The sequence below is a fragment of the Cuculus canorus genome, chromosome 2, assembly GCF_017976375.1.
Source record: "Cuculus canorus isolate bCucCan1 chromosome 2, bCucCan1.pri, whole genome shotgun sequence".
Classification (NCBI taxonomy): Eukaryota; Metazoa; Chordata; class Aves; order Cuculiformes; family Cuculidae; genus Cuculus; species Cuculus canorus.
In genome coordinates this window covers 94,325,577-94,350,924 of record NC_071402.1, presented here as the reverse complement: position 1 = coordinate 94,350,924, position 25,348 = coordinate 94,325,577, and the positions used below count along the sequence as shown (strand labels likewise).

Here is a 25,348-nt window from a genome sequence, read left to right as displayed (position 1 = left end):
TGCTTTCCACTGATTTTTTTTTTTCCTGTTTCTTTTTTTTTTTTTTTTGCTTTCCCCTGTTTTTTAAAGACTATGGCTGATAAATACTATCAATTTCAGTTAGTAACTTAGTCCTAATCAGGTCATATCACAGTTCACTGCTGGGAGCCCTGCCTAGAAAGTAACACTGGCCCAGCAGAGCCATTCTCCATCCCTTGGTTGCCATAGATACTCCTCAGTGACCTCCTGACACATTTACTTGGCTGGCAAACAGAAACTGTCATCACATCAAGTGCTGGTCCTTCTTCTTGTTATTAGTAACACCGCTCTTTTCCTAGTGGCACTGAGGAGATCGTTGCATTCATATTCACTTGGTGAAATCACTGTACAGATTCATGGCAAGGTCTGAACCACTTCAAGCATGCCTCCTGATTCTGCAACTGAAACCACTCATACTAACCCCGAAACACACACCAAACCCCATTACAAGACATCATGCCAGTGGAAGGCTCCAAACTAGAATTCCAGTTTCAATCTCAAACCCCAATCACAAAGAGTTTTATTGTGCTTGGGATTTATTACAGAAGTACCTCAAATTTCTGTTTTAAATTATTCCTCCCAGCCGGCTTTCTTTTTACACTTTTTACACTTCTTTTTACGCTTCTAAGGCATTTTAAGATCTTTATTTTTTACTATAATCTAGAGAATAAATGATGTCACTAATACCTTTATTTGGTTTGTAGAGCTGGAGAACATCTGGATCCCAAAATGACAAGAAAAGAAGAGAAATTTTTAAAAAATTACAATAGTTGTACCAAGAAATCAAGGGTTTACTTTTCCTAAGAATATTCAAATTGCAACAAGGGTAAACTACAGAACATCGGAGTCTTCCATAGAATAAGGGGTTCCATTTTCAATCATGGAGAAAGAACTATATTTAGAAAGGCATAATACGTTACTTTTTCTTCTGGTAAATTCAGCGGAATTAAGAGAACCAGATGGCCAAGTATCTATGGTGTATTCAGATCTATTACATTGATGCAGAAACATTAGAGAGGAAGAAATCCTACACGTCTTGAGAGTAGCCTGTGCAGACCACATAATAACAAATGAGATCATTATGCACAGCCTTGAAGCAAATGGTCTTTTGACTTTCAACAATTTATGTGCAGTGTGGAGTCAAGTCATTATCATATTTTTCTATTAAAAATCTTCCTGAAGCACTATTCTGTCTGATTTAGCACAAAGATTACACAACGAAAAACTTCTACTCCCAAAAAATAATCATTTGGCAACTTCAGGGATCACAGGATTTGAAAACGTTGGTGTTACAAAACATTGGTTTACTACTTAAGCGTAAGTGAAAAATGAAAAGCACAGCTCTGAATTCCAGCCTGAAAAAAGCAACACACCCACTGAAGTGTCACTGATGAACACAGCAAAAAAAATACCCTAGCAAAGGGGAAACATCGCTGCTTTAACAGCCTCCAGCAAAGAAACCTTCCTGGACAAGTTGTGTTAATAAGCTCCACAGCATCCTCTCATGATGGAATGCGTTTCACTTGTGCAAGTCAATGGCACTAAAGAGCACGTCTATGACTGTCGCTCAGTATTAAATCCATCCCAGGTCTTTAAACTGCAGAACTGAGGAAGGATGATACGGTACTGAAAGAGGCTTAGGGTGGGACATGGGAGATCCAGACTAAACCCCCTGACATGCCACCCTTTGGGCCAAGGCATGAGCCTACCTGTGGGTTTGTTTCAGCCAGCCAAGTGGTGGAGGCAGCACAGCTTCCCCATCTCAGGGGAGCGCCATGGGGACGCACTCAGGGAAGCCTGAGATGTTCAGGATATTTGCTGCATTCTACTCTTCACCTAACAGATAACTAAAACTGGAGGAGACGGAAGAAGAAAGGGAGTAACTTTGAATTTAACATACACAGTGAAATTGTCAACTTTTCCACTTGAAAAATCACTGGTTTAGACACATGCCAAAAATAACAGCAGCTCTGTTCTAACTTTATGGCTATAGTTATTTTAACATTTTCAGTACCACCACATTTTCTGAAATACAATCAATGATTACTAAAAAGTTTTGTTGAAATAATTTTGAGGTGAAATTTGATGTTCTGTTTTCTTAGGCTGCAAAAAAATGTGATCAGTGCTGACATGAAAAGGATTTGAACTGCACAAACACCATTTTTTCTATAAACACCAACAAGAAAGCACCTACCAATGCAGCCATGACTCTGTCTAGCTGATTAAAAACTATTTCAAGCTGTGCCCCTATACATTGTGTTAAAAATAATCCCATGCTCTGTTTTATAACAGCGAACTGAAAAACAAGATGACAACTGAAGAACAATATGAAACACAGGCTCTGGTTTTAAGGGATGTTTATGGCACTGAGAATCATGAGAATATTTTCTATGAGAACTTTCCTCAAAACAACCTCCCTCCCCCAAAAAATTTTTTTGTATGAACGTCCTACAGTGACACAACCCTCAAAGGTATTTAGTGGAAGGATTCCCTCCTGCTTACCCACAAGCTGTCCAGCCCCCACAAAACTGAACGGAATGCATGTCAGCCCAACTAATTAAATCAAGCTTACAAATAGCTACCCAATCACTGAAGGTTATGTACCTACACAGTGTGTTCCCACACACATCTTACTTGTGTATTTTATGTTTAGACAGCCTTAAATACTTACTAGTGTGAAAAGGACAAAAAGGCTAAACTAATCAGAAGATTTATACCTGGCTCAAGATCTTTTCGCCTGCCGCAAGAGTGTAAAGTGTCGGAAGATCAAAACTTGAGATTCACACATTTTGTATTACTGGTGGAAAAAGCCTATGCTATACAAGTCAGGTTGATTTCAGTGGTTACAGTCTCCAAGAAAAATCCTATCTGCATCTATATTTACAGTTATATAGTCCCAAAGGCCACAAGTTCTTCAGTCACTAGAAATTTCATTCTAGAAGACATTGAATATTCATGGAACCCTTTAAGCCTTAAAAAACTCTGATTAACCTGAATAACCAAGAACACTACTTGACCAGGCCTTAAACACAGAAACAGCCTGAGGATGACTTAAAAAATGGTCCTTCTGTCTTATCTTCTCTCTTCTTTTTTCATTCTTTTCTCTTCACAGTTCACATATCTTTGCTCAGTTCATTGAATTGAGGTTTACAGCAAAAAAAATATAGTCATGAAACTCAACTGTGATTAACTGGCAGTAACATCACAATTATAGCCAGGAAAAACCACACTGCTTAAAACTCAGTATATTTTTATCTACACATATGTGACTATAAGCGACTTCTTTGACACCAGATATGCCATGCATTCTGTGCACACCGCTGCAGCTTCAACCATTAACTTTTCTCTGCTTAACCCTTTCAAACACAAGCAAAGTGTTATACTAACAAATGAAACAAAACCAAAACCCAGAAATCAACCTTCTTGTGGTTTCCTTAACTAAACTACACCATTTCGCCCCATGCAGGGCAAACCTCAGTGTTTGCCTACCTGTGAATTGCTTTTTATGCTTCTGCAGTCAATTCAAACATTTTCCCCATCCACATCAATCAAGCTGCCACAGATCAAGCATGGCTACGGCTCACGCAGGAGCAGCGTAATGACATCTTGTCTACAAGCCTACACACCCCTACACAAGCCACATGCAGTCAGGCTAATTAAGAGGGGCCTTTGGTATGCATTTGAAGCACCCTTTGAATTCCTGTCTCCAAGACACAGTATGTGAAGTGCTTTATCACATGCACTCTGTACACTTGACACCAAAGCTGGCTGGAAAACAGCTGCCAGCACTACTCTCAGCTGCATGTTCCCATGGTCAGCAACCTCTCGAAGCTGAAGCCACGTGCTCCTTCTCAGCAACACGACACATCACGCAAAATATCAGCCTGTAAGCAGAGGGAACAGCATTAGCAAGACAGGAGGGGTTGGAATTTGGTTGATTGGTTGGTTGGTTTTGAGCCAGTTCTAAAATACTACAATGTAAAAACATCACCGATGTTAGTTAGTCTAACGCAAACTTTTTTTGGTTGGAAAAGACTGCCCCTCTCCAATTTATAACCATTGCCCCTGGTCCTATCACTACAAGCCTTTATAAACAGTCCCTCCCCAGCTTTCTTGTAGCCCCCTTCAGGTACTAGAAGTTTCCTATAAGGTCTCCTCAGAGCTTCTCCTCCAGTTCTTTTTTCTGGCATTCCAATACGCTGCGGCTGAGCACGCCAGAGGGCACTGAGAGAGTGAGGAGCTAAGACTGCCCTCTGCGGCTTCAGTGACCACGACTAAGGAGGACGAAGCTGAGAGGCCCCTAAAACCGTGAAAGCTGAAAGACCAAACAAATTCAGAACACTACTTTGGAGTGAAAAAATAACAACTATATTTATACCCTGAAAATAATGCTTAAAGTAATGAACTTTTCTTCTTGTGTGCCGTCAAGGGAGACGTGGCAGGCAAGTCCATTGAAGCCGCCCCTTGCACTGCACTCTGGGCACCTGACTTGCCCCCTCTGCCCCGGCACTATCGTCTGCCGCCGAGGGCCTGGCTGTGACGGGTGGGGATGCCCCAGCTCCAGTGGTCCTGCTGCGGTCTCTGGCTGTGATGGCTCCAACAGCCCTGGCTTCTCTGGACCCAGCTCATCCGTCTCCTCTTGCTGGAGCATCTCTGAACGTGCCAGCTCCATCTCTTCCGCCTATGAGAGATCCATCTTCTGCCCTGGTGCCTCCGTCTCCGCCTTCACGTCCACCTCCATCATCTCCACCTCCTCCGTCTCCTCCACCTCCATCATCTCCACCTCCTCCGTCTCCTCCACCTCCGTCATCTCCACCTCCTCCGTCTAGTTCACCTCCATCATCTCCACCTCCTCCGTCTCCTCCACCTCCGTCATCTCCACCTCCTCCGTCTAGTCCACCTCCATCATCTCCACCTCCTCCGTCTCCTCCACCTCCATCATCTCCACCTCCTCCGTCTCCTCCACCTCCATCATTTCCACCTCCTCCGTCTCATCCACCTCCATCATCTCCATCTCCACCATCATCTCCTCCCTCTCTGACAGCTCGACCTCTCGCAGCTCAGGCTCGCAGGGCTCAGGCTCTGCCCTCGCACTGCTTCCCCTGTCGCCAGGCAACTGGGTTTGGCCCCGCCCCCAGCATCTAGATTTGGCCCCACCCCCACCCGTGGCCCCGCCCCCTCACCTCTCCTGACCACTCAGCACTGGGGAGTCACTCCCAGTTGCCGCTCCAATTGCCTACCAGGAAGGCGGGCGCGTCCCCCTCGGCCAATCACACCCTTGGTTCCATTACCCCCACCCATCCTCATAGCCTTGCAGGCCATGGCACCCCACCAGCAAGTGGGGTTCAACAAGGCCGAGTGCAAGGTCCTACACCTGTGTCGGGGCAATCCCCAATTTTAGTACAGGCTGGGGGATGACGTGATTGAGAGCAGCCCTAAGGAGAAGGACTTGGAGTGCTGCTCAACAAGAAGCTCGACATCAGCCGCCAATGTGTGCTTGCAGCCCTGAAGGCAAGCCTAACACTGCCAAGTCCACCACTCAACCATGTTCTTAAATGTCACATCTACGTGTCTTTTTAATACCTCCAGGGATGATCATATCATCCTAGAATCACTTGGTTGGAAAAGACCTTTGAGATAATTGTGTCCAACCATAAACCACTACTGTCCACTACTAAGTCATATCTGTGAGCACCTCATCTACCCATCTTTTCAATACTTCCAGGGATGATGACCCAACCGCTTCCCTGGGCAGCCTCTTCAATGCTTGACAACCCTCTCTGCGAAGGAATTTTTCCTGGCAGAATATCTCTGTGCTGACAAACTGAACATTTGCTGGGAGAAAGGATGGGAGCAACACCTCAGCTCTCCTCTCCAAGCCTACAAGGCGCTGCAGTACAACTGCTATGGGCACTGTGAGCTACAGCTGTTTGTCCTGTGCCTGTGATTGAGATACAGAGCTGCTACCTAGGCCTTCTGGTTCAGTGTAATTTTTTAGTGCGTTACTTAAAGCAGATTTAATGTATTAGAGATTAAGTTAAGGAATTTTCCTACTCCTGGAAGGACAACACCAAAGCTAACACACTAGTTGAGAATCATAGGGTTGGAAGGGACCTTAGAGATCATCTAGTTCCAACTAGAGGGAAGGACACCTCCCACTAGATCAGGCTGCCCAAGGACTCATCCTTGAACACCTCCAGGGATGGGGCATCCACAGCTTCCCTGGGCAACCTGTGCCAGTGCCTCACCACCCTCACTGTGAAGAAATTCCTCCTTATGTCTAGTCTAAATCTGCCCCTCCCCAGTTTAGAGCCATCGCCCCTGGTCCTATCACTACCAGCCTTTATAAACAGTCCCTCCCCAGCTTTCTTGTAGCCCCCTTCAGGTACTGGAAGTTTCCTATAAGGTCTCCTCAGAGCTTCTCCTCCAGTTCTTTTTTCTGGCATTCCAATATGCTGCGGCTGAGCACGCCAGAGGGCACTGAGAGAGTGAGGGGCTAAGACTGCCCTCTGCGGCTTCAGTGACCACGACTAAGGAGGACGAAGCTGAGAGGCCCCTAAAACCGTGAAAGCTGAAAGACCAAACAAATTCAGAACACTACTTTGGAGTGAAAAAATAACAACTATATTTATACTCTGAAAATAACTCTTAAAGTAATCAACATTTCTTCTTGTATGCCACCAAGGGAGACGTCGCAGCCAAGTCTATTTCCAGATGGATGAAGGTTCCAGGACTTCTGTGGGATATTGGTTGTGTGCACATCTTGTCAGGTGCTGACAAGAACCTGCTCTCCAGTTGCCAGCCGTACCCAAGGACATCGTCCATCACGATGTGCGCAGTAGGCAGGCGTGGTTGTCGCATGACAAAATCGTTGCATGTGTTTGACATCTTCTTATTGATCTTTGGGATATTGTCGGTGTTTGGGATTTCGTCATTGTTGCTGACAATCCTTTCACTGTTTCCTTCTCTTTCTTCACGGGCTCCAAGTCCATCAAAGTCAGCGCTTGCCCTGCTCTCTGGGTGCCTCACATGTCCCCTCTGCCTCGGCACTACCATCTGCCACTGAGGGCCTAGCTGTGATGGGTGGGGATGTCCCAGCTCCAGTGGTCCTGCTGCAGCCTCTGGCTGTGATGGCTCCAACAGCCTTGGCTTCTCCAGACACAGTTCGTCTGTCTCCTCTTGCTGGGCTTCTCTCAACTTGACAGCTTCATCTCTTCTGCCTATGACAGATCCATCTTCTGCACCCCTGGTGCCTCCGTCTCCGCCTTTACGTCCACCTCCATCATCTCTACCTCCTCTGTCTCCTCCACCTCCATCATCTCTATCTCCTCTGTCTCCTCCACCTCCATCATCTCTACCTCCTCTGTCTCCTCCACCTCCATCATCTCTACCTCCTCTGTCTCCTCCACCTCCATCATTTCCAGCTCCTCCATCTCATCCACCTCCATCATCTCCATCTCCATCATCATCTCCTCCCTCTCTGACAGCTCGACCTCTCGCAGCTCAGGCTCGCAGGGCTCAGGCTCTGCCCTCGCACTGCTTCCCCTGTCGCCAGGCAACTGGGTTTGGCCCCGCCCCCAGCATCTAGATTTGGCCCCACCCCCACCCGTGGCCCCGCCCCCTCACCTCTCCTGACCACTCAGCACTGGGGAGTCACTCCCAGTTGCCGCTCCAATTGCCTACCAGGAAGGCGGGCGCGTCCCCCTCGGCCAATCACACCCTTGGTTCCATTACCCCCACCCATCCTCATAGCCTTGCAGGCCATGGCACCCCACCAGCAAGTGGGGTTCAACAAGGCTGAGTGCAAGGTCCTACACCTGCGTCGGGGCAATCCCCCATTTTAGTACAGGCTGGGGGATGACGTGATTGAGAGCAGCCCTAAGGAGAAGGACTTGGAGTGCTGCTCAACAAGAAGCTCGACACGAGCCGGCAATGTGTGCTTGCAGCCCTGAAGGCAAGCCTAACACTGCCAAGTCCACCACTCAACCATGTTCTTAAATGTCACATCTACGTGTCTTTTTAATACCTCCAGGGATGATCATATCATCCTAGAATCACTTGGTTGGAAAAGACCTTTGAGATAATTGTGTCCAACCATAAACCACTACTGAGCACCTCTCTGTGAAGGAATTGACAACCCTCACTGTGAAGGAATTTTTCCTAGCAAGAATATCAAGTGTTGCTTGACTACAAAATGTTGACAAGCATTGAACAGGCTGGCTAGGGAAGCAGTTGGGTCATCATCCCTGGAAGTATTGAAAAGATGGGTAGATGAGGTGCTCACAGCTGTGATTTAGTAGTGGACAGTAGTGGTTTATGGTTGGACACAATTATCTCAAAGGTCTTTTCCAACCAAGTGATTCTAGGATGATATGATCATCCCTGGAGGTATTGAAAAGACACGTAGATGTGACATTTAAGAACATGGTTGAGTGGTGGACTTGGCAGTGTTAGTTTTATAGCTGGATTCAATGATCTTAAAGATCTTTTCCAACCTAAATGATTCTGTGATTTGGTGAAATTGAGAAACTAACATAGGCAATAGTCCTGGAGCTCAGATATCATAATGCAGTTACAATCCAAAGAGTATGTTTTTAAAGTGGCACAGACGATTGTCCGTTTATTTCATAAGAGGCAGCCAGTCACATCCAATAATACACTTCACAAACCATTAACACAATGGAATTCATTTATGGCTTCTTATTCTCCATATACACACACCAAGACAGAACTAATAATACCAAGTAAAGCCATACCAGCTTGCTGAACAGTGATCCATTTAATTTCAAAATGCTGTTCCTGCTAAAATTCATGAAAAACATTGTTCCTCCTGATCACTTCTTGAAACAGCCCCTCTAACAGCTCAAAGCAGGCAGAGGTAGTTGAAGTGACACAAGTTGCAATCTCTGGCACTCAATGATTTGAGCATTTTGAACTCAGAACCGAAAACAAACAATTTTGAAGCACATTCCACTGAGAAGCTGACAAGAAGAAGGCTGAAACTCTGGACCTCTATAGATGTTTAAACCTGTAGTGCTTCACTTCCACTACTGTTTGAAGTGCTGAATAGACACTGTCCACTCCACACACATGCGCACGCACACATGTGCACATTCACACGCATTCAGTGTCACAGCATGTACTTCACTTCTAATAGTAAACCCAGCAGAAAGGAATTTTATTTTTACACTTTCACACCACCCACTCTTAATTAATGTCAATCAGTGCCTTCTGCATAGTACACACTGCAAATATACATGGCCTTCTCTGTACTGGGGTAAGGGGGCAGGGAAGGAGGTGGCAAAAATTTCCAGTGCTGCTAAAAGCTGAGTGGGCTCCACATGACAGGTTCGTGCAGGAAGAACCTGGAGACACATAATCCTCCTGAGGGTTTATTAAAATGCTCTGAATTTGGGGGAACTTTTCTGTTGGCTGGTTTGCACTTTATCCCTGCAATGAAGATGAACAGGAAGTAATTCTCTGGGTTGGAAGAGCCATTGCAGACTTCCCAAGGTGCAAGACAGAGCAAGGACTTTGCAGTACATCTCAACAGCTGCCAGAACAGCAGCAGCAGTGGGAGGGATGGCAAGGGAATTTTGCTGGTGACTTCAGTGGAGCCTGCATTTCAGTCCACACGGTTTAGAAAACCACGGACCAGAGCCAGACAATTAAAAACAGTCAGCTACTGGGTAAGTGCCTATACTTACACTTCTCAGCTGTCCCGATAACCACCAGAGCAGTAGAAGTGAGAGTGGGAAAATCTTGCCCCCCAAACCCAAAGCAGACAAGCTTGGTTTCCCAGCTCAAACACCACCCGCTTCTTTTTATAGACTGCTTTCTCTCAGATGCAGAAGTAAATCCTGCTCAGATGATTTCCCTGCTTTAACTTTTGTACAAGAGGAAGACAGAAAGCTAAAAAAAGAAAATTAGACACTTCATGAAATCCGTCATTAAGACAGAGAAACTAACAAGACAGATGGGCTGAAACATTCAGGGAGCTTCAGTTCATCAGCCCAAGTTTTTCAAAGATCTACAGTGAACTATTGTCTTCCCCATTTAGAGTTTTCAAATCTTGGTTTTCATTGCAATAATTTAACACCATTTCTAAACTTGGAATCCCCTTGCTGGGCAGTCCAAAATAACCCCCCGATATTTACTCAACTGGCACATGGACCTAGAACCTAGCAATGGGGGTTTCTTCCCATTCCTTTGCTTTTTTTTCACGTGCAGGTAACCGACACTGCTGCTGGCTCAGAGATGGTGAGCTTGAGCTTGCAGGGGAGGCAGAGTGGAGCAGTGGTGAATGGGGGGCAAAGCAAGAGGCTGCTCAGACAGTACCTGTCTGCACCTCACTCTGCTCTGCTGCACGCTTGGCTCCCCTCTGTGCATCTGCAGGAGGAGCCGCTGTCATTGGCATTAGCCGGGTTATTACCATGCAGACAGAAACATGAGGCCTGCCATGCAGCTAACTCCCTCTTACAGATACTCCTCTCTTAGGGGTAAGAAGCAGCAGCCAGTGTTACACACTCCGAACTGAAGGGCAGACTGCATCTAGCAAGGGTGGTCTGACCCTCCACTAGCTTCTTGCTCACAGCAAGGGCACAGACTGGTCGTTCCTCACCCTGCATCCCATCTTCTATCAGAATTTAAGTCCTCTTTTCGACAGGGTGCACAAAGCAGACACTCACCCAGGGAAGGAAAATGGGGTGGGGGAGGGGAGGGGAAAGAGAAGAAGTTAAAAAAAATAGGAAATCCATGACTCCGCGCTTGGCAAAAGCCAGCGACCAGCAACAACTGCCGAATGCTGAGTCACTTCTTTTCCTTCCACCTGGCGAGTGGCTGCCCAGATCCATTCAGCAGAAAGCCTCTTTTCATCAAAACTGGCATGAATCTGGAGTAATTCACTCCGTTTCAATGGAGCTGCTCAGGATTTATGGCAGTGTGACACGACAAGCAGAATCCCGGCTGTTAAGAGCTACAAGCCCAGGTTTTCCTGCAGGAGACCGTGCTGCTCTGCTCTTGTGGGCCGTGAAGCTAACCATGCAACAGCACTGATGCTGTGGCTGGTTCTATTTTTCCTGATGCTGTCACCTCCAGCAGACGTCCTGCGAACAGGACCTTTGCAGAGACCACCCTCTTACACAAACTTCAGGAGAATTTTGACAATCTATGAGCAGAAAGAATGTTTAATAGCTTGAATTAATTATTTTTTCAGATTTAATTTTCCACCCCGATTTCATATAGTGCTCTAATTTAGTTTTGCAAAGATTTATAAAATTATTTTTTTAACATCTCACTGGACTGTGTGAAACAGAGTTCAGACGACAGCAGAAATATCTTCTGTGCAGATGATGTGTGAATAAGCAAGGCATGAGATCAAGATTTAAGGAATACCAATAAGCTTTACCAGACAATTACCTACTCTATTTATGTTCTCAGCTTAAGAAAAAGCATTGCTAGAGGATTTATGCATGTACTGCAAGGTTTCTAAAAGCAGGGAAAGATCCTGAAAAAATGACATATACTCCCTCCCAGTATGCAATGCAATGGCAACCAGAATTACAAGTGGCAAATGAACACAAAAACAACCTTTGAAACAGGACTCTTTCAACAGAAGAGAGTTTCTGCTTTAATATAAATACACAACCTATATAAAAAAAAAAAATGCATTCACATATATACTGAGGGACTGACAGTTTTTTTCTAAACAAATGCAATGAGTGTTGTCTGACCTGGTTAAGTACATTTACAACATTCAAGAATAAGAAGTAGCTGCCCAGAAACAGTGGCTTTCATGTAGTCCTTTCAATATGGGGAACACAGCGTGCTCTACAAATATTAATTTAGCCAGAACAACCAGTGAGGTATGCAAATATTACTCTCAGCTTCAACTGCAGAAGACAGAGCATAGAGGAATGGCAAGGGGGATTTTCAGCAGTGCCTTATGGAGACAGCTCACAGCCAGGGAAAGCTGGACTCTTACATGTCTGCAGGTACTTTTGATAGCCCTGTCCTGAACAATCCCTTAGACATGCTATAAGTCAGAGCCTGAAACTGAAGCTCTGCTTTTTGTCTTCAGGAGACCGAGATGAACAAACATCCTCTGTATCCCATCTGGCTACGCTGCCAAAATCAACAAGGTGGTGTGCAGACATGGGTGCAACCCCATGACACCTCCCAGGTCCTGGCTGTCTGAACCAAGAGGCCCAGCTGGGACGTATTGCCATTCCTTCACCATCCCCATCCTGGAGCTCCTCCCCCAAGGAAACTCAATGGTGAGAGCCAAGCACACCAGTTTTGCTGAGAAGTAGGAGGTGGGATGGAGACAAGCAGAAGTAGGACATTAACTTACAAACTGTAATGCAGGATGCTCACCATTTCTGACATGGTCCAAGAAAAGCCACCGCAGACATTTAGCTGGGCAAGATGAACTGCAAACAGACCCTTTTTGGGTAGTGCTACTTCCACAGTTGTCCAAAAAAGGACTAATGGGGAAAAGCGGAGCAAAGCAGCAGGGGCTTCAGTAGCTGCCAATGACTTCTTTTTCTTTTGAGGAAGGACAATGGGACAATGCTGATGAACCCCTAGGCCTCCAGTAATGAGGACAGGGCAAAGTCCAATGGGCCTTGCTGTGTATTTTGCTTTTTTAAGTTCCACCTCTAATCCAAAAGGAGGAAGGAAACACAATTCTCATAGACACCATGGCACTGAAGATTATTCTGCCTCCTCCCTCAGAAGCCTTGGTTTTAGCTTTTTACAACTCCAGCAAATACTGTAATTAAAATCTTCCATGCTAACATCTGCTTAACACTGATCTTTTGGAGGAAAATTTGAGAAAAAAATGCATCCATCTTGGAGAAAGAGAGCAGGCAAGGAAATATGTAGCTTTGATTGTGTTAATTTACTTCTGCTGCTGTTGTTACTAATTTATTGAGATATAAAAATAGCTTCAGGCTCTGAAGCAAGCCTGAAAAATTGGCAAAAGTTTTATGTTGATCAGAGATGTGGTTTTAGCTATCCCTGTGAAAAATCACCTATATTTGGTTAATATCACCTATATTTGGTTAAAGAGGAAAAAAAAATCAGCAACTAAAGTCTTCAGACCTTTCCTCAGTGCAAATTTTACACCTCAGGCTTCAACTCAGCTCCATACAGGCCATGGCATCTATGAAAGGGTCTGTCCTCATGGGGTTCCCTGCAGAACAAACGACTCAGGTCTGAGCAGCTTTGGGAGTTTAGAAGTCAAGAAACCACTGTTATTAAAGGAAGACACAATTATTTTTATATACTCTTCTTTATCTGAATACATACAGAAAAAAAAGAAGAGATACAAAAAGGCAAAGAAACACTTGCTGCTTCTTGATGGTTTCATACTTTTTTAAGAAAGTAAATCCACACGAGCCAGGAAGTACTAGCACTTCAAATATCCCCAACAGAGAACATACCAGAGTAAATATTTTCTAGCAACCCAGCATGCCTGTATTGAAAACTCATGGTTTGCTGTTCTCTAAAGTATTCTTGTCTTTCAAGAGCAACACTCAGAGAGGGTAACACTGCAATGCCAAGCCGCCCTTCCTGTATTCCAAGACACCTCCACTCAAACGTCCCCAAATGCCATTTCTTCCTTGTCAGAAATCTTTGTTAACAAATTTCCCTTTTTGTTTCTTTCTTTTTTGTCAACTCTGCTTTTCTTTTTGTTTGTAAACAAAGAAACAAACACAACGCCAGAATGTAGAAAGGCTCTGCCAGAACTCAATTAATAAATAATGAGGATCGAGTGGTTTTGATCATTTCCTTCTGTCTGAGACTCACAAACTGACAGTAAAACAGTGTATGACCCTTTACAGAACAATTTTACTATCACATTACATCCTCACTGGAAAACAAGCAACACAAATTTGACGTTTTGAATGGGAATGGCTCATCCAATTTGGTGCAATGTTACCCACTGCGAAATCCAGAGAGAAATACACTGTAAGTCTGCACAGCAGGATTTGCAAAGCATCTATCTAGTCACATAGTAAGCCCTTGTACCACCTGCGCTAACTTTTCCCCCACTCTGCAGTACGGAAATGTAACTTCAACTCTCAGAGCCGTACTCTTTTGCTGGGTTTTTTGCATCAATGAATGAAGACACTACTTGAGCTTGAGTTCAAGCAGTTCCTCAGAATGTGTGAATCCAGAGGAGCAGGTACAGGAGGACAGGAAAGGAGTAAAGACATCCTATCCTGCTGCTAGAACTGGAAATATAGGGATGGGAGAAGTTCCTTTGATATTCAAAATTGGAAAATGGGAAAAATGAAGATAACAGGAGTTTAGAGAAGGGGATGAGGGTAAGATCTGCTGGAAAATCATGTTTGGTCATGTGGAAGAAAAAATAAAAAAGGATTAATAGAGAACACCTTTTGCTACAGAGGCAGCATAACAGAACAGAAGAAACGAGCACAGAGAGACAACCATATAAGCAGTTTCCAGCATTTTCTTTAAAAATAGTGGCCAAGAGGACAGATTCCCATTCCGCTTCTATTGGCATAACTTTACTTGATGGGAATAAGCCAATTTATACCAGCCATACACCTACCCCCTCCATTTATAAGATACAGAGGACAAAACCAGTATTAATACTGTCTTTTTATGTCCTGGTCTTCCTGAGCAGACCATCTGTTTACATTTGGAAACTGCATTGAGTGAGGCGCCCACCATACATGCTAAATTGTCAGGATTCATTAAGTGAGTGAAAAGTCAAGATTTCCATGACTTCAGCCCTAATTTGACTAACACCAGCACCAAGTGATCTCTATCCAAAGCATAAACACATTCCTTATAAACAGCTTAAATGCCAGTACTTTAAAGGCACAACTGTGTGTGTTGTAATCTCTCTAATGAATAAAGTTCAAGCATATCTACAAAGAAGAGAAATCTGTTTGTTGACATATCACTGAAAGGAAGCAAATAATGGCTCATGATACTAAGAAACCTGATGACAAACGTAAGGGAAATTATCCTTTGCATAACTTGTGCATGACCCGTGAGTTTTAGTGGGCTACAAGGAATACAAACTCAACAGTTCCATTTTGCTCTCATAGCAATATGTATGTATGTGTATATATATATATATATATATATGCTTTTTTAAATGCATGCTTACTCTCTTTTTTAAACTGCTTAAACTGCTTTGGGTGCAAGGGAAAGACTGGATTTGACCTCCCAGATGAACGAAATTCATCTTTCTCAAAAATCAAGTGTACAATAAAATAAAAAAAGAGGACAACTTTCCTGACCCGTCTCTTTAAGATACTGCTTCTTTCAGGCAGACAGGGAATGCTGCATTCAAATAACAGACTATAGATTTCTCTTAGTAACTGCAGCTATAAATGTAGCTACTGCTTATACTGCTTCCATCCTATTAGTGTTACAATTGTCCAAAGCATAACACTCAAGAAAATTGCCATAATTTCAGATAAACGTCTAATTTTTTTATGTAACAGAAAAAAACCCCCCACTTTCAGAACGTTACTGCTTTCCTCTATTACATTATGCTGCTTCTTTGGAACAGTGAGCATTAAAAAGCAATACTGCTTCCCATCCCTTCAACGTCTGGCAGCCTTTTCTTAAACCAAACCACACTGATTCAGTGGATGCGCTGCCCACTACTACAGATAGTGTGCCTTTTCTAAATCTGAGTTTCTTAAGGACAATGCAGCGTGGCTTTATTTTTAATCATTCACTAGCTAGTACTCCATTTAGTATCTAGTAAGAATTGGGTTTTAGCCTGTTCCTTCGCTTTATATGGTATTTGAGCACGGTTACTGCACATTATAAAAAATGGTGATGAAAATAAGTGGTCTGTGTTGCATTTACTTATACACAGAGAACGTATCTTAGGCAAGGGCACATTTTGCCTCTCCTGTATTTCCATAATGACTAATAAGGCACAGGCATGAAGAGCATATCCTTCTGCATGGCAACAGCATGTTGGACAAGGTGACAGCAATAAGAAACCTAACTTTTACCGACTTATCTCCCTATACTGACAAGAAGTAAAAAAAAAACCTGCAGTCAAAATGCTAGACAAATTGCATCATTTAATCCAATCAGTTACTCTTCTGAGGTTTCAGTCTGTTTCACTGGAAAGCAACTTTTTTATAGCATTAAGGTAGTACACTATAATTTATACTTACTCATTGTTCTTCAGCTAAAAGTATTTTTGCCTCTTGCATTTCTCCTTTATGCTTAAAGGAAGGATGGCCCAATAAAAATTCAATGATAAAACCCCGCACAAAATACAACAGCTCTGATTTATAGGGTCGGATGAAAAGATCAGAGATGTACATTAAATCCAAATACTAGTTCCAGTCCTCCTTCTTGATCATTTACTATTTTGCATCTTTTCCTTTATACCTTTGCAATAACATACGGATAGGCCAACTATATCATACTTACTTGCTCTCTACACAACAGATTCCTGCTAGATTATCATCCCACAATTCAATAGTTGTGTGCTTTCCTCTTGCCCCATCACAATAAACTGTCAGAACAAGGTAACAGACTTTGGTGTCCAGTTCTGTGGCATTTTGGAAAGTTTAAGAAAAACTGGAAAAGAGAAGCGGGGGAAGGGGGGGGGGGGAAGAAGGAAGAGAACAAGAGAGAAGAATAGCATTTACTCTTTCACATGGGAGGGTACACCAAGAGGACAACCACAGTGCTTCACAGTAAAGCTCAAGAGATCTAAAAGGTCTGCAACAAGCAGGGTACTGTGCATTGATGTGGGGTGCTGAGCACTCCCTGCTCCCACTGCAGGCACAGAAAGCAGACCACTGCCTCACTCAGCATCAAGCTTTCTGAGTCATGGACCATCTCGTTCCCTACAGCACCTAGCACAAGGAGAAATGCACCAGTTACCATCCGCAGGTGCTTCTAAGGCCTTTCCTAACCGGCATCATATGCAGACACCCACATACACAGTGTGACGGGGAGATGACCACACAGACACTGCAGCAAACATCAGCCAGCTCCTGTACCCTGACAGAGAGATTAAACACAGCAGCAAGAGAGAAACTGCTGTTTCAGTGATACAATGCTAAGAAAGTCATAGAAGTATAAACTCACCACCTAACAGAACTAAACCCTAGTAATCTTGTCCCTCTAAGCACTCTGAAAGAGCAATAGCCTAATTGAAACAAGTCCTCTTCCAAGTCACCAAGTTACTTCTCAGTACTTGCAAAATGTTCCTAGAAGCTTTTCCAAGCATCATGGGAACACCTGAGTGCAGGCTGAACCTGCAGCTCTAACAGGCCTGTTCCTTCTCTCATTGAAATCAGCTGCCCTTAATTTGAACACCAGGAGACCCCAGCTTTCCCTACTGCTGTGTTCCTTATCACAGCTCTATAAATGTCACACCTTTATTTTACTAGTGAAAGACTTATTTTATAAATTAACAATAAAAGCATTCTTGGATGTGAGGTTTTTTGGCCCCTGTTGGGTGTCTGAATTCTTGAAGGTCAGATAAAGCCGTCCATAGAAAGGGAGAGAAGAAAATGCTCTGCAATATCCTTTTAAACAGCCTCCACAGTAAAAAGACAATAAATAGCTGATTTGTTACATGGCTTTGAGGGCAGCAAGGAATGCTAAGACCACAGTTAAATGAACCTGGTCATGAAAGGAGCAGCAGCGCGTCCAGTACTGTACCCACATTAGTTAACTCTTTTTGTGATTCAAGTCCAAGACTTCATATTGTTCTATTTCCGCCTGTTCCTCTACTCTAGATTCCCTTTGTGGCACTTTTATCAATGGAAAAATCGAGGGAGGGGTTTCCAGCTGGGAGCTCAACAAAAAAAACAGGAGGTTGAGTCTGGTTTTCTCACTTGCGCTGCAAGAACCATTTTAGCAGCAGTAATAAAAGAAAAACTGCACAAAGAAATAAAAAGACATGACCCGAAATTATTTTATCATAAATGCCGCACCGCTCTTTATTCCATGGTACAGTTAGTCTCACACATTGCCACAATAATTTGGTAGCTTCAACAGAGCTCCTCACAAATAATGTATTTTTATTAAGGGACAATGTCAGCTAGAGATCCAGGGAAATGGTAAGAAAAAGTATAACAGCACCATCGGTCAGATCTACTCTTTGTCATGTCCTTGCAACTTTTACAAATTTATAGCTATGATGTCCTCATTTAAAAAAAAAAAAAGAAATAAAATAGCTTTACTGTGTCTTCTGCAAGGTGGGAAAAACACACAAACAACAAGGGAAAGTAACTAGCATGTTGAGAGCTGCGAAAAATGGATTTTGCACAGGCACATCTATGCAGCTACACCTGGGGGTGTCATTACAGCAGCCGTGGTGCACACAACTGCAGCCAGTTGGATGCTTACATTCAAGTTGTAACCTTAGAAGGAAGTTTTGAAAATGAGATCATTCGCACTAAGAGGATTTTCAAGGTAAGTCAACGGATAGATTTGGTCTCATTTAAGACCAGAAAAGACTATTAATCATACATGGGAACATTAAGGCAGCACACAGCATTCATCTTGGGAGGCACTTTGTATAATGGCAGCAGAGCTCTTATAAATGTCCAGGAGCACCACTCCACACAGATGACAGGCTTCTTGAACGCCAGAGCTATCTACTGTAACTATTTTCATACACCAACAAGAAGCCCCCACCGCCACCATCTTCTCATACAAAAGGACAGATGCCTCAAAACCTTCAACAGACAGTTATCCAGCCATTGCAGGCTCTGCAAGTCTCCCAAAGACAAGGAAAATGTCTTTGTCACCTATATTTTGCCTGAACGAGATGGCAGATCGGGGCACAGTGTCTGTAATGGCTCTGCTGAGAAAAACACCCCTAGATACAACAGAAATTGAGGCTGCTATCACCAGAAGGCAGCAGCTTTTATCCCAATTGCCTACGCTTGGCAAAGCTGCAGTAGGACAAGAGCAGGAAATCTGAAAGCAAAACGCGAAGGTGGAGAATTAAATGCAAAGCTTGTCTGCTTTAGACAGAGAGAACACCTAAAGACATGTCTCATGATGAAAGAAAAGTGGCAGCCATCATCATCAAATAGCCTGAGAGTTTGGAAGTCACCTGAGAGAGGATGCTATGGTATCCTAACTCCCAGAGTATATTTTATTTAGTTGCCCATTAGAAAACTTATAGTAACATTTTCAAAAGGTCATATGAATCTCAGGTACCTAAACCATAAAAAATAGCAAACTAGTAAACCATGCAAACTGACTTCTATCATTCTCCGAACCTGTACCACAGACCTGTTATGAGGAACAAGTGTTTGGGGGACTCAGGTTCCAGACACCTGCCTGGTAAACACCCCTATCAAAGGAACAGGCCAGGCAAGAAGGGATAAAACAGTTGCGCAGTATGTGATGAGACTGGCGGGGAAGTGTCTTCATTCCCAATGCCACTAAAACAAAACTTTTTAAAATATGCTGCTGTAAACCCAGTACCGGCCCCATTTTAGACTGAGCTTTTTTAAAATTGGTTATGTCCTCCCTGAATAAATACATGAACTTCATCAGTGACTATGATACATCCACAGATCTGGGTTATGTCTCCAGCTCCAACCATTTACTTTATTGTCTCCTGCAAAATACAGAGCAATTCTCATTAAGCAGTTGAATGTGAAGCAACTCAGCAGAGAGTTAAAGGAAATCCCTAATCCAAAATTAATCTAAGGAGCAAACTACGTGTGGAAAAAATTAAATCAATTTGCGTGAAGTCATATGAAGTAACTGGAGGAAGCCTATGTGATCCAAGCAGACACGACCTAAATCACGTCACAGACAACAGGGTCAGGAGGAAATATCCTGAAATTATTTCTTCTCAGCTCCAAATTTCAAAATCGGCACATGGGTAGGTCACGTTAACCAAACCCATCAAAGAAATCTTCATATCATTTCTAATCACCACTCTACCCTGACTAGCATCTTATCTTCCATTGTGGCCAATCTCCAAGAAAGACATCAGAAAAGAAAAAAAGAAAACAAAAAAACAGGAAAACCACCACACCCACAACTCAAAAGTAATAATTACAAGCCAAAAAATGAAGTGGAGGAAAAACTGTTTCCTATTCCTGTAGGTAAAGTTGAGGACATGAAGTACTAAGATTTGAAAATAATTAATTAGAGATCAACAAGTTAAACAGCCTAACAGGGTCTTTTTAATTTATTAAATATATTGTGCTTTAATCACATTAATTTTTCAGAAATGTACAATAATCTTTGTGGTTTAAAATGATTGTATTCATTTTTTAATGGAGAGTATTTTTATTCATCTAATACATTATCCTTTCAAGAAAATGATCATACTTGACTACAAGTACTTAATGAGGCACTAATTAATACTCCTGTTTCTCCCTATTTAAAACTCCTTTGAGAAATAAGGTCAGAAACCTGGTTTAATGCACAAGACACTTCTTGGAGGCTGAAGAGGAATGGACCCTAAAGGCATTCTTCACCATTCTCCACAGAGGACATCCCCCTTGAAAACTCAAGCCCAACACAATAGTGATCCCTCCAGTTGAGCCATCAGTTGATGCCAGTCTCCAGCACAGCAGCTATGGGGACACGCTGGCCCAGCAGCAAGCCACTCTTCTCCGCAACGTGTGAATGATGAGAAGTAACCCTCCCACTTATTGTTGAATGGGACAAATTTTACTTTTCCCACTTCCGCCAGCCTGTGGCAGGCAACCTGCCTGCCTCTCCCCAGGAACACAGCTGAAGGGCTTGTCCTCCTACAGCATGTTCCTGAAGTCGCTTATTTCCCTGTCTCGCTTCTGCTGAACACCGTTAACACAATAACGGGCAGCTCCACCTTCCTCCATGCAGAGCCCTGGCTGAGCCATGGCACCCTGCCAGTGGCTTCAGTCGACCCTGTGCCTCACCAGAGGCATGGTACGCAAATTCAGGTTACGAACTCCTCCTGGAGCAGGAGCAGCCATTTCAGACTTTAGGAACTGCTGCAGGTTTAAAGAGCAAAAGCGAAGACCAAGCACTTCTGAAGCCATCGGGAAATGTGCAGACACTCACCCGTGAACTTCACTTCTGAGTTTGCTTCACATTGTATACTAATTGCAATTATCTAAGAGAGGCTCCATGATGGGAGAAGGGGAGGAGAGGAAGGCGTCCTTTTGGCACAGCTTCTTCAGAGTTCAAAGGACACATATGGCCTGCAAACACAGCGCAGGGGATAATGCAATATTAAAGGACGGATGGGAAGAAAATGAGAACACAGCGGGGACAAGCAGCGTTGTTCTGGATCTGCTTGATTGGAATTTTAAATAAAAGAATAGGGGAGGAAACATCTACAAAATAACCCCATTCTTATTTTAATTGCACATCCGAACAGAGGAAGGGATTGCAGAAAGGACTCCATCTGAAGGGAAGACCTTCAGCAAGCAGGACCTGAGCACTTCTGCTGGGGACAGAGACCCCAAGCCCACAGCCTTGACCAGGCAGCGGGATCCAGAGGACTCTGCCCAGGGAGCAGGACTGGAAGCAACCAGAGATACAATGGCTTCAGGAACTGTACCGCCACATCTCCAAAGAGACTGGAGGGGTTTATTTCAGAATAAACACATGTACTGTATTAAACCTGCAGGGAGGGACAGCGTGTCTGTCTGCAGAATAAAGCTAGAATAAAAAAAGTGTGTGAACAGCACAGGTCCCGATTTGCCTTGCAGTGCTTGTGTAGCCACATGAAGGGAGCCACATGAAAGTCAGCAGCCTGCAAGGTGGTACCTGTGGCCACACCAAGTCCTGACATCTGCTTGGGGCCCTGTCTTAGGGTAGACACTAAAGCCTGCTCTTCCCACTGCAGGGCATGTCAAGCACAAAAATTAATAAATAAAACAAAACAACCTTCCGCCCCCAATCCACAACAATCCTCGGTTGTAATTTCTACATAATTATTGCACAACAACCACCCATAATGAGAGAATGAATTTTTAACCACATACAAGCTATATTTACCAGTGGACTGGTTACAAAGCAAAACAGCAGGAAACCACAATGTGTGTCTTCACATTAGCTCCGTGGCAGTGGTGTAGACTGGGGCTGCCCATGCAGCGGGACAGGCTGGGCAGGTGAAACCCAGGCACACTGGACATAGAGGAGTGTAGCCCTTTGGGATTGCACACTAGACCTAGCAGGGCACAAAGATGCCACCAGGTGTTCAAGGGAAACAATGTAGAGGGGAGGCTAGAAAGACCTGTTTGACTTAAGGGTTAAATAGTTGGCCACCCAAACAAAAACTGAAGGGAGTCTCACCTACCAACTTTCCTGGCTTCCAGAAATTTTGATTCCTAGAGAATTTAAAAAAAAACCAACCAAACAAAAAAAACCGAAAAAAACCCAAACAAAAAAAAAACCAAACAAAAAAAAAACCCAAACCAGCACAGAAAACAAATACAACCCCCCCACCCCGACTAGAAGCACAGCCCCAGCCCCTTGGGCAGTCAGGCCCCAGAAGGTGAACCATTTCTGCCCCCTGAAATGAACAGCTGCTCCCAGAAACCACTTTGCGCTCTTGCCCCATTGGCTGTTCAACAGGCAACCCACCTCAACATGGCCACGATTCAGCCCGAACTGGGACAGCGAGAAATTCTTCACTGTGAAGGTGACGAGGCACTGGCACAGGTTGCCCAGGGAAGCTGTGGATGCCCCATCGCTGGAGGTGCTCAAGGCCTGGTTGGACGAGATTTTGAGCAGCCTGGTCCAGTGGGAGATGTCCCTGCCCATGGCAGGGGGATTGGAACTGGATGATCTTTAAGGACCCTTCCAACCCAAACTGTTCTATGATTCTATGACTGGGCTTTCAAGAGGAGGACTGACGGACTGATGAGGTTTAGCAGCTGAGCCCCTGCTGACAACTTTGGGGAGAGTTGATTTGGGGCTGTCCACCAGCCACCATGCATCGCTGAGCTCAGGAGGCCTTCACATCTTCAGATCCTGCTCTTCAGGCAAATTTGGTCAGAACTGCCTCACAACGCTGGAAGTTACTGGAAGCGCCAACAGACCAGAGGAAAGCCAGGCAGCATGCTCACAAAGGCTTCATTTCCTCAGGCCAACATCAAGCAAACAGGCAGTATTCCTGCTGCCAAGAGCACCCCTGACCACTCCACTCCAGCTGCTCATCTCCACCTCCCCCCATGCCAGTACAAACCCTCACACTTTTCAGGCTGGTATAAGAAAGACTGTGTGCTAGATCTAGGAACAGATCCTGCTGAAAACGTATTTTTTTCTTTTTCCCTTTTTTATTTTTGACTTGGATCCTTTCCCAGACCTGGCTCACAGCACAACTACACAACGCTTATGTCAGCACAAGAAAGCCATCTAATGAGCACCCAAGGGGAGGGCAGGACTGCTGCCGTCACCATCTCGGCCACCTTAATGAGCTTGTAAAACAAGAGCCCATGGACAGCTGGTTAAAAAGTCACAGAGCTTCAGTTAACTGAGGAAGGCAAGTGAAAAAAACCAACATGCACACAGGTCAACAAACTGCTGCCATATCACACTGCCGAAACACAGTGAACACACGGGGCCTTTCCTTGAGCAAAAGAAACCCTGTGCTCAGCTTCATCACAGCCCCAGTGCAGAAAGGCTCCTGATAAACACACAGGGACAAATCCTGCCCCTTACTAGTTCCTAAGCAGTATATGCAGGGAAACAAAAAGTACCCTGTAAAACACTGGTATCTCAAAATGACCTGTTTTTCTTATCTCTTTGGCTAGGCATGCTCTCCCTGCCCTGCTCTGTCCCCGGAGAGGCACCAAACAGCTGAGCCCCAACTCAAGGTGGGAGCATAAAATCAAGAGAGAGGGGAAGGTAAATGGGGAAAACAACTCTCTTTCTCTACAGACTATGGGTGCAAACCCACCATAACAAACAGCATAATCCTAAACATATGCTAGGATGGAGAAAAAAATCCACAATCACTACTTCTGATGTTTATGGTGACCAGGACCCTATTCATTCTCTGGTGGCAATCAGTGAAACTGTCATGAAAAGAAAGGATGTGTCGGGCTTGCTATTGATTCTTGTAATTCCTGTCCGAGTACAATTACACCATCTTGAAATGCATCCCAAAAGGCTACTCTTATTCCGGAACTGAGTTGCTTTTGAAAGATGAATCAAAAGCAGTTCCACGTACTTACGTCTGCTCTTGAGGTTGCCGATAATTTTTTCCTGGTTTTACAGCCACATTTTCTGATCCTTAATGTATTTTCTTTCCCCTATTGCTGAGAGAAAGAGCCGTACAAATAAAGAGAAATCTGACTATCCCAGGAAATTATGTAACTGCCTATACACAGAGGCCTGTCAAATATGCACAAAGTAAACCAACTGAAATACTATGATGTTTTTCCCCTCTAATATCCTTCATTTATAGTCATCGTAGGTGTTACAAGCAACAACAGTAAGTGGAACAATTTCATGCAGCACTTTCCATATTGAGACAGCTATTCTACATCCCCTTCCACAGCAGACAATTTCTATAGCTTGCTTTGTATTATGGCAACAGAGCAAGGCACCTCAAATTAAGCCCAGAGCAGAAAGGATTCCCTAGAATCAGGGCTAAAACCTAGCCTAATGAGTGGCTGTGTCTGTAACCAGACTCTCTTTATCTCTTTATCCAGAGCAAAGTTTGGGCATTGCTGATGGCTAGTAGGCAGAAGCGTGTGCCTCTTGATGGCACAACTCCCCTCCCCAATAGAGGCAGCCAACAGCATGAGCAATACATGGGGCCAAGCCGCCCTAGACAAAACATCTCAGGGATGGCACGTGCAGGAGAGCTGCTAGATAGTACAATGCACGAGCTCCTATTTGCAAAGTCTTGGGAAAATGCTAACTAAAAAGTGTGCATTGCTACTAGCACAGAGCTTGTGGGGAATGAGCAGAGGCCTTGACTGACAGCAACTCTCCCCTCTCATTGCTCATCAATGGGAAAGAAAAAACATTTGGCTGGAAAAACCCACAAGAAACACCCAACTCACACAACATCCAAACCAAACAATAAAAGACAAAAAATAAATGCTTCCTGACCAGCCACTGATTTTATGTTCTTTTTGTCATCAGTTGCAATTCCCATGATGTTAATGTGTACAATGACAAATAAAGCTAGAGCAGACAGTGAGATGCACAAGAACATCAATGCTATCATCAGATATGACATGTCACAAACACTCGGAAGATAACCAATCCAATCGATGAAGTATCATTTAGTACCAGTCATCGTATTATTGCATCCGAAACTGGGCTCAAAATACATATGAAAACACGTATTCCAAGAACGGCCAAAACAATAGCAGCA

General features: G+C 44.0%; 1 protein-coding gene across 16 annotated transcripts in view; it reads right to left on the bottom strand.

Annotated features, from left to right (window-relative positions):
* Positions 1-25,348, bottom strand: part of ATXN1 (ataxin 1) — a 282,081-nt gene that overhangs the window by 133,401 nt on the left and 123,332 nt on the right. Inside the window, exon 4 of one of the 16 annotated variants that reach the window (XM_054058384.1) lies at positions 16,462-16,611. The exons of the other annotated variants lie outside the window; for them this stretch is intronic. The gene's annotated coding sequence lies outside the window, so the exon portion shown is untranslated. The remainder of the gene's footprint in view (positions 1-16,461; positions 16,612-25,348) is intronic. 16 annotated transcript variants of the gene reach the window in all.